General features: G+C 36.8%; 1 protein-coding gene across 1 annotated transcript in view; it reads left to right on the plus strand.

The window, feature by feature from the left end:
* The first annotated feature begins 449 nt into the window (after positions 1-449).
* The window catches only part of GOLGB1 (golgin B1), an 85903-nt gene continuing 72489 nt past the window's right edge, over positions 450-13863 (plus strand). The window contains exon 1 of the mRNA XM_060150503.1: positions 450-495. The gene's annotated coding sequence lies outside the window, so the exon portion shown is untranslated. The remainder of the gene's footprint in view (positions 496-13863) is intronic.

Consider the following 13863-nt stretch of genomic DNA (forward strand, 5'->3'; position numbering starts at 1 on the left):
TCCCGGGGTGCAGTGTCTCAGCAAAACCCCAAGCCCTAAACTGGGTCAGGCACCGCCAATCCCGCGGAAGAATTAGAAGAAATCGGCCGTCCCATCAACACCTGACCTTACCAGAACGCCCGCCCTCCCGGCATTTCCGGCTCTTCCCTAGATTTTCTTCCGGAACCCTTGCTCCCGTCTGACTCTGCCCCTCCTCTACTCTTCAGAGTCCATTGGCTGTTTCTTTGAGGAAGCGGAGCACATCCAGACGTTGATTGGTCTCTGTCATTGTTGATGAGTTAGTTACAAACAAGGCGTGCCTGGTCTCCCTGGTAACGCCCGGCTGCTAAGTCCTGATTCGTCCATAGCCTAATCCCCTTTTCCGTCCCAACAGCCAGTGGTTGAGTCCCTTGGCGGGGCGCTGCAGCGGTAGGTGTCGCGTACGGGATTCCCGAGCTGACGTGGCTTAAATTTGGGAGGGGGGCAGCTGGAGCCTCCGGCGACAGCCTCTTCCAGGTGAGTGGGGGACGCTCCCCAACTCTTCGCCTCCTTGAGCCTTGTAACGGTCACCCCCGCCACAGGACCCGCGGGGCTGCCAAAGCAGCCACACTCGGATTCCCTCCCCGTCCTGATTCAGTCCCGGATCCGGCCGTTCAGTCCGCCTCCCTTCACCTACCAGGCCTAGTTCTAATCGTCCACCCGCCAGCTGGCCCCGCCGGATGGCTTCGGGGTCGCCCTGTGCAGCCTCTAGGCACATATGCACTCTTTACCCCATCCCCAGGACGTTTCTCCTCCGGGAGCGACGGAGAAAGGCGCTCCGGGCGGTCCTGTCAGGACGGCCTTGTTCCCTGAGCGGCCTGCTCAGGCTGACCTGTGTACGCAACAGCTGACGTCGGAGAGAACCTGCCAGGCCCCTGCGCTCAGGCCCTAAACAAACTTAGTGTCGGGAAGGGGAGGCGGGACCCAACAAACCAAAAGTCTTGAGGGCAGAGATCGCAGAAACATTGGCGACAGTAACTCAAACGAGGGCCTGACGAATGATCCTGCTAATGAGTTGCTGGAGAGATTCGGAGAGAGGGAAGATCCTTGCAATCCCATCAGCACTAAAGTCCCAGGAATCAGAGGTGGTCAGGCAGTTAGAGGAAAGGGAACCCTTAATAGAGTTTGGAGGAAAAAGAACTTGATTTGGTGGTGTGGAGGATGTTTATTCTGCGTAACAGGAGTGGTGCGTAGGAGTGTGAAGCAGAGGATGAGCCCCTCGACAAATGAGGAATATATTTGTCTGACTTACTCAAAGAGTTCCAGTTGGTCTGTGCGGAGAGGACAGTTTAAGAGTGGGGCAGAGATATTTAAAAATCACTGGATAAGTACTTTCACTTTTGGAAGTAGTTGGAAGCTTTCTGAGCTTTTAAAGGCTCTCACAGTTCTGTGCAAGATGGCAGTGGAGAACTCCCCGCAGAAAGGCTGGAGGCCTTTTCAGAAGAATGAAGTAATTAAATTTGGATGGTCAGAATAATTGTGAATGGTCAAAAAATTGCAGACGTTGTACACTGACTGTTTCACAGCTTTTACTTTTCATCCTTTGACCGTGGAATGGCCATTTAATGCTTTCCTCTTCACTGTATTAAATTTGTTGGACTACATCAGTAGTTTCCAAACATTTTTAATTGCTTGCCCTATCAATAAAACTTTTTTTTGAGCAACCATCCTCTAAATACTGTATATTTAATTATAAATAATGTATGAATAACACTGTAAATATATTACTTATAAAATACAAAAACATACATATTTAAAAGGATGAAAACAAATTCTTGCCCATTTTCTGGGACACTCCCACCCCAATCTGGAGATCACATAAAGATGTTTCCTTATTTTTTAAGAAAGGTGTTTGCATCTCTGAGGACTTCCAGATTGGGGGAATCCTTTTTATTTTAATTTATTATTATTATTATTATTGAGGACCTCCATTCCTCTGAGATGCAGCCTCTTCTAAAAATAATCATCTTTAGGATATAACTCTCTTTTCCCTCTGCTTGAATATTAAAGTCTCTCTTTTTATCCCCGTTACATTAGTGGATTAATTAAAAGGATGTTGATTTTATTCTTGTTTATAAAAAATCATTCATAAACTTCTCTAGCTTAACTACTATTAGAAATAAATTATTTGGGACACATCTCATCACTGATCATTACCTACTGGTATATTGTTAGGAACCACTATATGAAAGGATGTTAAGCTCTACAATACTCCATTTTTAATTAAGCTAATTTAAAATCAGCAGTATGTGCTTTTGGTAAAAGTAAATTCAATACAAAAGGATATAATATAAAAACAAAAATCTCTTTCTCCTCTATGTACTGATCCTTTTCCCCATTCCCTATTTCCCAGAAGTAAGCACTGTAAATAATTTGTTTATTCTTAAGAAAATTTCTGATCATATTCAAGCACATGTGTAATATATATCCCTCTCCTTTTCTCTCTCACACAAGTTGAATCGTAATATACCTGCTATTCTACACCTTTTTTTTTTCCACTTTATACTATAAGGTATTTTTCCCATATCCATAAGTATAAACTATCCCATTCTTTTAAAAGGCTGTACAGCATTCCCCTGTAGAAATATCAAAATGTATTTAACCTGTCCCCTACTGATGGACATTGATATTGTTTTCAGTCATTAGTCATCACAAACACTGCTGTAGGGACTTCCCTGGCAGTCCAGTGGTTAAGACTCTGTGCTTCGACTGCAGGGGGCATGGGTTTGATCCCTGGTCCAGGAACTAAGATCCTGCATACTGCGAGGCCAAAAATTTTAAAAAGTAAAAATAAACTCTCTTAAAAACAAACAAACAAAAACCACTGCTGTAGTGAATATCCATGTGCAAATATCCTTTGTTCCCTTGAATGAGCCTATCTATGGTATAAACAATACGGAATTCTTTAGAGCCCTACTACTGTGAGTCATTTCATTTTAGTCTAGTGGTTATATAACTGTAAGTATGTACAAGTATATGAGTGCCCTCATGCCTCCAGCACTATTTTCAGCCCCAGTGAAGAATGTTGGGTGATGAGGTTGCTCAGAAAATAGGTTATCTTCTGAATCTCTACCAGTAAAGAAGCTTTGTCGAGCTCTGTGACTGGGAAGATTACTTAACTTCCCTATGCCTTACACACTTTAATACTAGGGATATTGATAGAACTCCTCCTTGGAGTTGTTTTAAAAATAAAATGAGTAAAATGATGAGGATAAATAAGTTATTATATGTAAAGCAATTGGAGTAGTATTTAGTACATAGTACTGTGTATATAAGTTATAGATACCGTTTACTGCTAAATTTGTTTAATAAAAACAAGTTTTTTTGTGTTATGAAAACTGGTTTTCCATTTTCTAACTGTAAAATTATATCATAGTATTGCATATGCTTTTCCCAGCTATATAACACCATTTCCTATCAGCTTCTCAAACTGGTTGAGGATCACTTAGAATTAAGGAAAACTACTGAGGCTCAGCTAAACATGCATTGAGTGAGTTTGAGGACTGATACGGAAATACAACCATTTTCTGTGTTGTTGTTTCTGTGGGAAAATGTGATTTAAATTCCAAAGCAAGTGGTGCGTATGCATGTAGTCATAGGCATGTGCTCACTGTCTTCAGTTACTTTATTTTCCCATGCATTTTGTACTAGGTTCTCTGTGGTTGGGGCATGCCTTATATTTCTTTTTATATTTTTGTGGTTCTTAGCATAATGCTCCACACCAAGTAGATATTTTGAAAACAATTAGCAGTGAATACTGAGAAAATAAGACTCATGGAATTCTAAATGCCACCTCAACACAGAAGTGTTGAGATCCTGTGGCAGAATTTATAGAAGGTGTGGCCAGCATTGACTCTGAGGGATTGTTTTATTTGCCTGAATGTTTTATTGAACCCTGACCTTGGCATGAAGCTCTTTATTTTATTCTTTTCCCAAATTGCTATTCATGATTCTGGTGCTTTATAAAACAACAGCAAGAGCATTGCTTGTCCAGTAGTCACAGATATTCCTTACATTAATTTATTACTATATGTTTTCCCCTTTACTAATTTTTATATGTGCATTTGCCCATTTCTATCCTACAGTGAGCCTTTCAGAGGCAGAGATCCATCTTTCTTCGTTTAGCTTAAGCATGGCTACTTACTGGCTCTCTTGCCCTCAGATTCCCAACCTCTGAGCTACCTAAAGACCCTAACTGTGCCTGAGGTGCCCATCCTTTTACACTTCCATGTTATTCCTTTAATGTCAACAGCTATAGAAATCACTCTTGCATCATGGAGTCATAAGGCAAAGTCCAAATAGAAAAGACAAGATAAATCCTTGTACTTACCTAGTTTTCATGATACTTAGTTCAGATGATGACCAGTTTATTATTATTATGAACTTGTGAATTTAAACATTTTTGGTGGATTTAAATATCTGTTGCAATTTAATTCATAATCTTATTAGAAACTCAGTTGTTCCTTTGGCCTGTGGGAACTTCTTCAGTTTGTGTCCTGGATCCTTTTGACATGACTCTATGTTAGTCTTTGTTAGCTTCCTTGCTATTTTGTATGAAAAAATGTTTCAGGCTCATTTTGTACCATTTCCTGCTTCAGAATTGAAATCAGCCATTTCTCTAAGAAGCCCTCCTATTAAAAAAAAATTTTTTTTAACGGGGAATAGTATTTCAAGACTAGAAATACTTATTGCTTCTCAGTTTGTCATAGTTTTTTTCAATGCACAGAGCTAGGAAAATATATGTGCTAAGGTAAAATACCTTATAGGTTCATACTGGTACTTTTGATTCAAATTCAAGATTAGTTTTTATTTTGGGGTTCTTAATTTCTTTTGTGTTATATGTCTATCTCCTTTTTTCATAATGACTGTATGATAGAATTACTATGCCCATAATTACTCATTTAATTCCACAGGGCACATATAATAGTCAAGGAATAATAATACTGATAATGAACACCGCCAATTTTGGTTGTTAAAATTTTTATAAGTTTTTTTTTGTATGTGCTATTTACATTTTCCCCATTTTTTAAAAATTGGAGCCCTATATGTTGTCAGAGCATATAATCATTAAATACTATGCTGTCTTCATCCCAGTCTTAGTTCTATGAGTAATATATTTAGTGCTCACACCAGTCCTTATGATGATGTTTCTTTAGTCATTTTGGTTATCTCAAGCTTTTTCTCTAATAGATGCCTTAGGAAAGGCTCCTGGGAAAATTTTTCATTAATTTTCTTGCAAGTTTGTAACATTCTGTCTGTGCTCTTTATATCTGAAGGTCATTTTTTCTGAAAATAAAATCCTTAGCTCACATTTTCTTTCCTTAAATATCTAAAGTCTGTAACTCCATTTTTTTTCTGGCAAAGCATTGCTGTTGAAAAGTCTGACCATAGTCTTTTTTTTTTTTTTTTTGCTTGTAAGTCACATTTCAGCCTAAACCTCAAAGAATTCTTTTAAGTCCATTAATTTTACTAGAATGTCTTGTTGGTCATTCTGGGTTGATATTCTCAGGTATCTGGTGGCTTCTTTCAGTATGTAACTTCAGATCTTTTAAAATTTCAGATAAGTGCTCTTGGCTTTTGTTTTTTGCGTTTGTTCTGTACCTTTGCTTTGGTTTTCTTTTTCGGGGATCCTATTATCCTCATTGCTTATCTGCAATATTTATCACTTTCTCTTGATTCCTTCTTTACTATTTATTTCTTTGAATTTTTTAAGAGAAACAAAGCATTAGGAACAATATTAAATTTACTATAGAAAATATGCAAAGATAGTTCAGAATTCAGTATATCTCTCACCCAGTATTCTCTAATGTTAGCATGTTACAGTGGAAAAGTGCATTTGTCAAAACTAAGAAATCAACACTGATGCGTTACTATTAACTAAACTCCATACTTTGGATTTTACTCATTTCTCCATTGATGTCCTTTTTCTGTTCCACGGTATTATCGTAAGATATCACATTTAGTTTAATCTTTTTATTTTTTAAATTGAGGTAATTGTGGATTCACATGCAATTCTAATAAATAATATAGAGAGAAACCTTGTATGCGTTGTTCAGTTTCCTTCAGTGGTAACATTTTAGAAAACTATTGTATAATATCACAACCAGGATGCTGATAATACATTCCCCAATTTTATTTGTATATATGTATGTTAAGTTCTATAAAATTTTATCACCTATGTGTAGGTTCCTGTATCCACCACCATAATTAAGATATTGAACAGTTCTAACACCACAAGGATACCTTGTGTTGCCGTTTTATAATTCTAACCACCTCCTACCCTCTCACCTTCAGCTTCTCCCTAAGCACTGGTAACCATTCATCTGTCCTCCATTTCTAAAATTTTGTCATTTCAAAATATTCTGTAAATGTGGAATTATATAGCATGTAACCTTTTGGAACTGGCTTTTTCTTTTTCATTCAGCATGATTTCCTGGAGATTCATTCATCTAAATTGTTAGGTGTATCAGTAGCTTGTTCCTGTTTATTGCTATGTAGTATGCCATGGTATGTATGTACAGGCATACCTTGGAGATATTGTGGGTTCAGTTCCAGACCACTGCAATAAAGCTAATATCACAATAAAGTGAGTCACACAAATTTTTTGGTTTCCCAGTGCATATAAAAATTACATTTACACTATATTGTAGTCTTTTAAGTGTGAAATAGCATTATGTCTAAAAAATATACATACCTTAATTAAAAAGTGCTTTATCATGAAAAATGCTACCATCTGAGCCTTCAGCAAGTTGTAATCTTTTTGCTGGTAGATACAGGATCTTGCCTTGATGTTCATGGCTGCTGACTGATCAGGGTGGTAGTTGCTGAAAGTTGGAATGGTTGTGGCAGTTTTTAAAAATAAGACAACATTGAAGTTTGCTGCATCGATTAACTCTTCCTTTCATGAACAACTTCTCTGTAACATGCAGTGCTGTTTGATAGCATTTTACCCACAGTAGAATTTCTTTGAAAATTGGAGTTGATCCTCTCAAACCTGCCGCTACTCTGTTAGCTAAGTTTATGTAATATTCTAAATGCTTTGCTGTCATTTCAACAGTCTTTGTAGCATCTTCACCAGGAGTAGATTCCATCTCAAGAAACCACTTTCTTTGTTCATCTAGAAGGAGTAACTCCTCATCCTTTAAAGATTTATCCTTAGATTGCAGCAATTCAGTCACATCTTCAGCCTCTACTTTTAATTCTAGTTCTCTTGCTGTTTCCACCACATCTGCAGTTACTTCTTCCACCAAAGTCTTGAACCTCTCAGAGGTCATCAGTGAGGGTTGGGCTTGACTTCTCCCAAACTCCTGTTAATGTTAATACTTTTACCTTTTTTCGTGAAGCATGAATGTTCTTAGCAGAATCTAGAATGGTCAGTCCTTTCCAGAAGGTTTTCAGTTTACTTTGCCCAAATCCATCAGAGGAATCTATGACAGCTATAGCCTTAGGGAATGTATTTCTTAAGTAATAAGACTTGAGAATTGAAATTACTCCTGGGTAATTTCAAAAAGAATTTGGGTTGCAGAATGGATGTTTTGTTAGCAGGCATGAAAACAACATTAATCTCATTATACATTTCCATGAGAGCTCTTGGATAACCAGGAGCTTTTTTTCTGAGCAGTAGGTCTCAACAGTGGGCTTAAATATTCAGTAAACCATGTTGTAAACAGACGTGCTGTTATCCAGACTTTGTTTTTCCATTTATAGAGCACAGGCAGAGTAGATTTAACATCATTCTTAAGAGCCCTAGGATTTTCAGGATGGTAAATGAGCATTGGCTTCAACTTAGTCTCCAGCTGCATTAACCCCTAACAAGAGAGTCAGACTGTCCTTTGAGCTTTGAAGCCAGGCATTAACTTCTCGCTAGCTATGAAAATCCTAGATGGCATCTTCTTCCAATAGGAGGCTGTTTTGTTTACGCTGAGAATCTGTTGTTTAGTGTAGCCACCTTCACTAATTATCTTAGCTAGATCTTCTAGATAACTTGCTACAGCTTCTACATCAGCACTTGCTGTTTCACGTTGTTTCAACCTCATGAACCAACCTCTGCTAACTTCAAACTTTTCTTCTGCAGATTCCTCACCTCTCTCAGCCTTCACAGAATTGAAGGGAGTTAGGGCCTTGCTCTGGGTTAGGGTTTGGCTTAAGGGAATGTTGTAGCTGATTTGATCTTCTATCTAGACCACTGAAACTTTCTCCACATCAGCAATAAGGCTCTTTTGCTTTATTATCATTGTGAGTTCACTGGAGTAGCACTTTTAATTTCCTTCAAGAAATTTTCCTTTGCAATGACAACATGGCTGTTTAGCGCAAGAGGCCTTTCGTCCTCTCTGGGCTTTTGACCTCCCTTCCTCACTAAGCTTAATCACTCCTAGCTTTTGATTTAACGTGAGAAAAGTGTGACTCCTCCTTTCACTTGAACACTTAGAAGCCATTGTAGGATTATTAATTGGCCTAATTTCCATACTGTTGTGTCTCGGGGAATAGGGAAGCCCAAGGAGAGGGAGAGGCGGGAACAGCTGGTGGGTGGAGCAGTTAGGACACACACAGCATTTATTGATTAAGTTCACCACCTGATAAGGGTGTGGTTCATGGTGCCCCACAACAAGTACAATAACATCAAAGATCACAGACCACCATAAATATAAGAATAGTGAAAAGGCTTGAAATAGTGCGAGAGTTAACAAAATGTGACACAGAGAGATATGAAGTGAGCAAGTGCTATAGGAAAAATGGTACCAGTAGACTGGCTCAACAGAGTTGCCACAAACCTTCAATTTGTAAAAAATGCAATCAATATCTGCAAAGTACAATAAAGCAAAGCTCAATAAAATGAGCTATGCCTGTACCATAGTTTATTTAACCATTTACTTGTTGAAGGACATCCTTGCTGATTCCAGTTTGGGGTACTTAAAACTAAAGCTGCTAAGAACATTCATGTATAGGTTTATGGGTGAATTTAAGTTTTCATTGCTCTGAGATAAATGCCTAGGAGTAAAATTACTGGGTCACAAAGTAGTTACATGTTTAATTTATGGCGAATTTCTTTTTGATTTTTAAAATTATCCTTCATTTCAACTTTCTTTTTTTTTAAGGCAATCTTTGTTGTGATTATTCGTATACTTATTCCCTTTAGTTTCATCTTTATTTCCAAAATATTTTTTTAATTTTAAATTATTTCTTGTGTTTCTGCTTCATTTCTGGGTTTTTCTATTTTTGTTGGGGGATAATTGATAAATTTATTTGTTTTAATTCATATGAAGAAATCACATATATACCTATGTGTGTGTGTTCACCAAAGTTTGCATCATAGAAAATGGTAAGAATATCAAAGTTTAATTTTTCTTTTGTAAAAGTAAATATGATACACATTTCTGTCATATACCTACGGTTTGTGCTCTGCTGTACTGTTAGGTGCTCTACATTCATTTAGCAATTAATACTTACCCGTTAATTTTTGTTAAGTAGGTGTCAATATTGGAAGTAGATATTAATCATTTTTTTAAGCTTCTTTGAGGTGTAATTGACAAAAATATATATATTTAAGGTGTTAGTGATGTATTGATATATGTATACATTGTTAAATGATTACCACAGTCAAGCTAATTAATATATTTATCATCTTATGTAGTTACCTTTTTTTTTTGGAGGTGAGAATATTTAAAATCTACTCTCTTAGCAAACTGCCTGTAGTCACCATGCTGTACATTAGATTCCCAGACATTATTCATCTGGCATAATTGAAATTTTGTACCCTTTAACAAATATCTCCCCATTTCCCCTATCCTCTACTACCTGGCAATCACTATTCTACTCTCTGCTTCCTTGAGTTTGACTTTTTTAGATTCCATATATAGATGAGATCATGCAGTACTTGTCTTTCTGTACCTGGCTTATTTCATTCCGCATAATGTCCTCTAGGTTCATCTATGTTTTCACAAATGGCAGGATTTCCTTATTTTTTTAGGACTGAATAATATTCCATTGTGTGTATATACTGTATACATTTTCTTTATCCATTCATTTGTCAGTGGACACTTAGGTTGATTCTGTAATTTAGCTGTTGTGAATAATGCTGCAGTGAACATGGGAGTGCAGATATTTCCTCAAGATACTAATTTCATTTCCTTTAGGTATATACCCAGAAGTGGAATTGCTGGATCAGATGGTAGTTCTATTTTTAGTTTTTTGTAGAACCTCCATATGTTTTTCATAATGGCCATGCCAGTTTACATTCCCACCAACAGTGTTCAAGCATGCCTTTTTCTCCACATCCTGGCCAACACTTGTTATCTTTCGTCTTTTTGATAATAGCCTTTCTAACAGGTGTGAGGTGATGTTGTGATTTTGATTTGCATTCTCTTGATGATTAGTGATGTTGAGCATTTATCATATACCTGTTGACCATTTGTATGTCTTCTTTTGAGAAGTGTCTATCTAAATCCTTTGCCCATTTAAAAAATTGGGTTATTTGTTTTCTTGCTATTAAGTTGTTAGAGTTACTTATATATTTTGGATATTAATCCTTTATCAGGTGTGTGGTTTCCAAATATTTTCTTCCATTCCGTAGTTTGTCTCTTCATTGTTTCCTTTGCTATGCAGAAGCTTTTTAGTTTGATGGAATCTCATTTTTCTATTTTTGCTTTTGTTGTCTGCACTTTTGGGATCATAGCCAAGAAATAATTGCCCACACGAATGTCGAGAAGGCTTTTTTCTGTGTTTCTTCCACTAGTTTTACAGTTCAGGTCTTATGTTCGAGTTTTTAACCAAGTTGGAGTTCATTTTTGTATGTGGTGTCAGATAAGGGTCCAATTTTATTCTTCTGCATGTGGATATCCAGTTTTCCCAATACCATTTATTGAATAGACTGTCCTTTACTCGTTGTCTATACTTGGCACCTTCTTTGATGATGAATTGATCTTCCTTGCTTTGGCCTTTCAGGGTCTTTTGTGGTTCTATATGATTTTAGGATTTTTTTTTCTATTTCTGTGAAAAAAGCCAGTGGAGTTTTGATAAGGATTGTGCTGACTCTGTACATTGCTTTGAGTGGTAGGTACATTTTAACAATATTAACTCTTCTAATCCATGAACACAGGATATCGTTGTATTTATTTGTGTCTTCTTTAATCTCTTTCACCAATGTTTTATAGTTTTCAGTGCACAGATCTTTCACCTCCTTCGTTAAATTTATTCCTAAGTACTTTATTATTATTTTTGGTGCTATTAAACATGGGGTTGTTTTCTTTTTTTTGTTTGTTTTGTTTTGTTTTGTTTTCTTAATTATTTTTTTGGCTAGCTCATTGTTAGTGTATAAAAACAATAACTTTTGTATACTGATTTTGTATCCTTTGACTTTACTGAGTTCATTTATTAGTTTTAACAGCCTTTTCGTGGATTCTTTAGAGTTTTCTCTATGTAAGATCATGTCTTCTGCAGAGACAATTTTACTTCTTTCTTTCTGATTTGGATGGCCTTTATTTATTTTTCTTGCCTAAATAGTCTCCCTAGGAATTCCAGTACTATACTGAGTAGAAGTGGTGAGAATAGGCATCCTTGTCTTGTTTCTGATCTTAGAGGAAAAGCTTTCAGCTTTTCACCATTGAGTATGATGTTAGCTGTGGTCTTGTCGTATATAAACTTATTATGTTGAGGTACATCCCATCTGTATCTAATTTGTTCAGTTTTTATCATGAAATAGTGTTGGATTTTGTCAAATGCTTTTCCTGCATCTATTCAGATGATTTTATGATATTTATCCATCATTTTGTTGATGTGGTGTATCACATTAATTGATTTGTGGATGTTGAACCATCCTTGTATCCAAGGAATAAATTCTACCTGATCATGGTGTATGGTCCTGCTAGTGTGAAGCTGAATTTGATCTTTTAGTATTTTGTTGAGAATTTTTGCATCTATGTTCATCAGGGACATAGGGCTGTAATTTTCTCTTCCTGTAGTGTCCTCGTATGGATTCATTATCAGGTAACGCTAGTCTTGTAAGATGAATTTGAAAGTGTTCCCTCGTCTTTGATTTTTGGAAAGAGTTTGAAAAGGATTGGCATTAATTCTTCTTTAAACATTTGGTAGAATTCACCAGTGAAGCCACCAGGTCCTGGACATTTCTTTGTTAAGAGGTTTTTGATTACCATTTCTTACTGTTATTGGTCTCTTCAGATTTTCTATTTCTTCATGAATGAGTCTTGGTAGGTTGTGTGTTTCTAGAAGTTTATCCATTTCTTCAAGGTTATCCAATTTTTTGGCATATAATTGTATATTGTAGTTTCTTATGATCCTTTGTATTTCTGTGATATCCATCTTACTGTCTTTTCTTTATGTATTTATTTTTGGCTGTGTTGGGTCTTTGTTGCTGTGTGCGGGCTTTCTCTAGTTGCGGCAAGTGGGGGCTACTCTTCATTGTGGTGCATGGGCTTCTCATTGTGGTGGTTTCTCTTGTTGTGGAGCATGGGCTCTAGGCGCTCAGGCTTCAGTAGTTGTGGCACATGGGCTTAGTTGCTTCACTGCATGTGGGTTCTTCCTGCATTGGCAGGTGGATTCTTAACCACTGTGCCACCAGGAGAGCCCCTCTTTTTCTTTCACATATACTTTTATTTGAATTTTCTCCTTTCTTTCTTAGTTGATATACCTAACAGTTTGTCAATTTTATCTTTATAGAAAATCACTTAGTTTCATCAATCTTTGCTATTATTTTTATACTCTTCAGTTCATTTATTTCTGCTCTGATCTTGGTTATTTCCTTCCTTCTGCTAACTTTCAGCTTAGTTTGTTCTTCTTTTTCTAGTTCCTTAAGGTGTAAAGTTACGTTGTTTATTTGAGATATTTCTTTTCTTAAAGGTTGGCATTTGTTGCTATAAAATTCCCTCTTAGGGAACTTACCTAAACATAATAAATGCCATATATGACAAACCCACAGCCAACATCATTCTCAGTGGTGAAAAACTGAAACCATTTCCTCTAAGATCAGGAACAAGACAAGGTTGTCCACTCTCACGACTCTTATTCAACATAATTTTGGAAGTTTTAGCCACAGCAATCAGAGAAGAAAAAGAAATAAAAGGAATCCAAATTGGAAAAGAAGAAGTAAAGCTGTCACTGTTTGCAGATGACATGATACTATACATAGAGAATCCTAAAGATGCTACCAGAAAACTACTAGAGCTAATCAATGAATTTGGTAAAGTAGCAGGATACAAAATTAATGCACAGAAATCTCTGGCATTCCTATATACTAATGGTGAAAAATCTGAAAGTGAAATCAAGAAAACACTCCCATTTACCGTTGCAACAAAAAGAATAAAATATCTAGGAATAAACCTACCTAAGGAGACAAAAGACCTGTATGCAGAAAATTATAAGATACTGATGAAAGAAATTAAAGATGATAGAAATAGATGGAGAGATATACCATGTTCTTGGATTGGAAGAATCAACATTGTGAAAATGACTACTACCCAAAGCAATCTATAGATTCAATGCAATCCCTATCAAACTATCACTGGCGTTTTTCACAGAACTAGAACAAAAAATTTCACAATTTGTATGGAAACACAAAAGACCCTGAATAGCCAAAGCAATCTTGAGAATGAAAAACGGAGCTGGAGGAATCAGGCTCCCTGACTTCAGACTATACTAAAAAGCTACAGTAATCAAGACAGTATGGTACTGACACAAAAACAGAAAGATAGATCAATGGAACAGGATAGAAAGCCCAGAGATAAACTCACGCACATATGGACACCTTATCTTTGATAAAGGTGGCAGGAATGTCCAGTGGACAAAGGACAGCCTCTTCAATAAGTGGTGCTGGGAAAACTGGACAGGTACATG

The sequence above is a fragment of the Lagenorhynchus albirostris genome, chromosome 5 (assembly GCF_949774975.1).
Source record: "Lagenorhynchus albirostris chromosome 5, mLagAlb1.1, whole genome shotgun sequence".
Classification (NCBI taxonomy): domain Eukaryota; kingdom Metazoa; phylum Chordata; class Mammalia; order Artiodactyla; family Delphinidae; genus Lagenorhynchus; species Lagenorhynchus albirostris.